We start from the raw sequence: 4,565 nt of genomic DNA, 5'->3' as shown, positions 1-4,565 counted from the left end.
AAGAAGAAGAAAATGAAGAGGAAGAAGAAGAAGTAGAAGAAGAAGAAGAAAGTACTATAGACGGCCAGAGTGGGTTACGAGGAATTGGGCTGCTCACCACAAGGTCTGAACTTTGGAACTGCCATCCACTCAATGGGAGAAAGACCGAGTTTCCTGCTCCTGTAAAGATTTACAGCCTCAGAAAGGCAAACGGGGCAGTTCTATGTTGTCCAATAGGCTCACTATGAGTCATAATTGACTCAAAGTCAGTGAGTTTCGTTTGAGTAAACCCAAGCTGAGCTACTTGAGTACCACCGCAAGCACAGAGGCCATTCAAAACAGGGCTTCCCAGGCTGTGTGTTGGGGTGCTGAGTGCAAGTCCCAGGTGGTCAATGAGGGTTTAACCATCGCAAGACAGTGTACAGGTCCAGCTCTTTGAAAAACATCCATGAAGAACCCTGAATGCCTCTGAACGCACTTCCTTTTTAAATTGACAAGCTGGCAGTGGAAAGAGGAGGTCTGCTCTCAGGAGTGCACTGCTCCCCGGAAGTAAAGCACTTTCAGATCCATGACTGAAGTTCAACATCAACTGGCTGTCATCCAGCAGAGGCTGTGGTTGTCGTCCTTGATTCCAACTCATAGCAATCTGTGAATGATCAAATAAAAGGTTGCCCTGTCCTGCACCATCTTCATCAGGGTTGGTATGTTTGAGCCCATTGTTGTGGTTATTGGGATCTCATGGAGGATCACTCTTGTTCTCATTGCCCCTTGACTTTACCAAATGTGGTAGTGCTTTAAAGTGATTGGTTTTTCCTAACCAAAGTGAGAGAGCCCAAGTATCTCCATCCTTCCTTCTAAATGGCATTCTGGTTGTATTTCTTCTAAGATTGATTTTTTTCCTCCTTCTGGAGGTCTATCGTATAGTCAAAATTTTTTCTCAATACTATAATTGTAATGCATCAGGAACAGCTGGATCCAGGCTCACATGAAATCAGTACCTGATTAGTTTCCCTCTCTGGGCTTTACTCCACTGTGTTGACTTCAGGTTGGCCTATTCCACAGGGACTATTGGCAGCACCAGGCTGAGTCCAACAAGATAAGAGAGACTGATCCTTCGATAAGGACACCCCCATCTTAAATTTTAGGCACCTAGACTGATTACATATCCATCCCTGAATCATTATTAAAGACAAGGGGATGGAGTACAGCAACTTTCTTAGAATTGGGTCAGCCCCATCCCTGGAGCTGGAGTGATAGTAATCACTCACCATAATCACAAAGATTGAGAATTTAGCCCAGGAGACAAATAACAGAAATATGGGTGAAGGGAGACAAAGGACGGTGTAAGATACAAAACAACAACAATAATATGTAATTGATCAAGGATTCACAAGGGTGGTAGATTGGGGAAGGAAGGGGATTAAAAAAAGAGGAGCTGATACCAAGGGCTCAAGTAGAAAGAAACTGCTTTGGAAATTTTGATGGCAACATATATACAAGTGTGCTCAATATTATTGCATGATGGATAGTTATAAGATTTGTAAGAGCCCCCCAATAAAATTATTAATTTATACAAAAGGGAATTTGGGGACAGGGTTCCCCAGAGATCCTTTGAAGTGGTATTAGTGGAGAAAGAATTATGCTGGCCTGGTAAACAGCCCTAACCATTGAAGCACTGACAGTGGGGCGGGGGGCTCTCAGGAGAGCTTGAGGTCAGAAGAGTCATTAAAATCCATCTCTGCCTGGCTGGGGAAGTGGCCATCCATGGTTCATCCAACATCCCTGCCTTTCCCAACTGCTTCCGCCCTTTCTCCTCCCATGTCCTCATGTGAACCTCCTGTTTGGTCCAGCTAATTGGTACAGGGTGGAAACCCTCTCCAAGGGGACGGTTAGTGGGACCTCCTTCTAGGAGGGTTGCAAACTGGATTTGGGAAGGAGGGTCAGAGAAAAGGTGGTGTGAGAAAAGAAGGTGACCCAGGGAAGACGATGATCCACAGTGGAAAATCAGGATGTGTCAGGGTACCTGTCCTAACACATCATCACCGGTCCGGTAGGTGCAATTGTACAGTGATAGTAAGTAAAGATTATAGTAAAGTCATAAAGAGCATGAGAGATGATAGAAATAATGGAGTCAGACACATTTCATGGTAGCAATGCTCACCTCAGCCTCACTTGGTCATCCATGTGGAGAGAGAGAGAGAGATATTTAATGCTAACCAAGGCTTTTATATTCTCTGGGGGCATGCAAGCCCCCTAATTACAGGTGAAGACCTACTTCACAGAAAAGGGTTGTGCTATAGGTAATACAGTAATGGAAGTGGGTGGTCTAGGGTTATCCACATAATAGAAAGAGGAGGGATTGGGGGTATGCATGTGACAAGATGGGCAGATCCTAGATTCAGGATGGCAGCCTAACGGAGCCAATGTGACCTGTTCCCTGGTACCATTATCAGTAGGGTATAAACTCCACCTACATGAACCAAATCAATGACTGCAGGCCTCTAGAGAAGTAGCCTATTGTCCTTACCAGCAGGGAGCGGGGCCTGCTGGTGACTGACTCTCTTCAGGGAGGATGTCTGTGAGCATCTGACCTCCCCCCATATGCTAGCAAAAAGCCCCTAATGTTTGGCATGACTTTGGGGGGGACAAGACTGGGGGGAAAGTCTCTTTATAACCCCACAAGGATGCCCAATGAAAATGCAGAGGGGAGGGACCGTCCCAGGCCAGCGACACCATAGTCCTCTTCCAGGGGTGCTATTAAGGCCAGAACATTGGAATAAAGTTTCCCATTGGCCCAAGTGCAGTTTGGCTGTCTCTAAGAGATAACTCAGGCAGTTCAGACTTTTACCCTTGGCACTTTTCTGGTCTTGGTCAAGAGCAGGAGAAGGGAAGGAGATGGGCTGTAGGATGGAGAGAAGAGTTGGCAATGTCCAAAGGCATTCTCTTCTCTCTTGAAGTTCTTGAAGCATCCTCACCAGGATGGGATCATCACCCACACTCACTTTCCACGGCTCAGGTTCAGAGAAGTGATTCCTTGCCCTGAGCAACCCAGTGCATAAACAGAGAACCAATCTAGCAAGAATTGAGGACATGAAACTTGTTAACACCGTAGCTAGCATGCAGCTGGATGCAGCTAACAGGCCCCAGCTACACCCACTCCTTTTCCAGTGTTCAATCCTCTGTGTGGAGGAGACCCTGGTGGGGAAGAGGGGTGGGTAGCATCTCTGCCGTCCATGATATCTGAAGGGGCCAGAGCTGAGAACCGTGACTCTCAAGGACAGAGTGGAAGAGGCAGTGAGATCAGAGAAGGTTGACTGAGTGTCTTGGAAGAGAGAAGGGCCTATGGCTTTCATCACCAAGTACACACCAGGAGCTGTAGAGATGAGGGGTGGGGAAGGAGACAGGTAATAACCTAGAGACAGGCTAGAAAGGGATTTTCACATGCTCTTGGTGGGATAAGCCAGGGCTGGGTAAGCAGGCCAAAGGGCAGAGGTTCCCACCTGGAAAATCAAGCCAAGAACCGTGGCACCCTTCCTGATTCTTCCTTCTCCCCCTTCCCTCTCCCAAAGACTGATGATTTTGCCTCCTGAATATGGTCTGTACATCAAGTTTATTTAAGTATAATTTACAGTAAAAGTCTTCCTTTTTAAATGCACGGTTCTACAACTTTTGACAGTCATATAACCACCAACATAATCAAAATACGGAATCCTTATATCCATCATCCCCCAAAGTTCTCTAATACTTCTTTATAGTCAAAGCTCACCACTTCTCACAATACATCTGGTGACTACTGAACTGATTGGCTTTTTCCAGAATGTCAAACAACTAGAGTCCCAGAGGCTATGATTGTTTCTGGTTTTTCTCTACGTCTGATGCTTTTTGGATCCACATTGAGCGCTCATCAATCAGTACATTGTTCCATTTATCGTCAGGCAATGCTCCATTGTATGGATGTACCTTACTTACTTATCCATTAGCTAGATGATGGACATAGAGGTTGATTCCGGTTTTGGACTGTCATGACTAAAGCTGCTCTAAACATTGGGTTTGGTGATAAAATTCCCACCTTCCATCACTGGAACCCTGGTTTGATTCCCTATCACTGCACCTCCTGTGCAGCCACCAGAGACATTCTGGTGCCAAACAGGTTTGAGCAGAGCTTCCAGACGAAGAAAAAAGGTCTGTTTCTAAGAAAACAGCCAATTTAAACCCTATGGATCACAGCACTCTAATCCTATCGTCCATAGGACCCTTTGACATGAGTATGTGACCATCAGTTAGTGGCTAACTCGATGGTAACTGGCAACAATACAAAAGTTTGTATATGAATGTTTTGTGGACATGTTGTCCCAAACTGCCACCACCACCATCCTTGGAAAATCCCTATGAAGGGGATTGTGGTAGTTACATAATCTACTGTTAACTTGTGAAGGGTTGGAGTTTAGCCTATCAATCAGGTCACAGCTTGATGACCTCATTTGGAGGCATGACAGAGATAAATAGCTCACTGGAGGTCAGACACACTCTCTCTGCAAGACATTCCTGTTGACAAGCCAGATGGAGCTACACTGATGCAGCCAGAG

This window comes from Echinops telfairi, unplaced genomic scaffold (assembly GCF_000313985.2).
Source record: "Echinops telfairi isolate 266 unplaced genomic scaffold, ASM31398v2 ScPeMD7_7469;HRSCAF=8507_0, whole genome shotgun sequence".
Classification (NCBI taxonomy): Eukaryota; Metazoa; Chordata; class Mammalia; order Afrosoricida; family Tenrecidae; genus Echinops; species Echinops telfairi.
Note: the sequence above shows the minus strand (reverse complement) of the source record.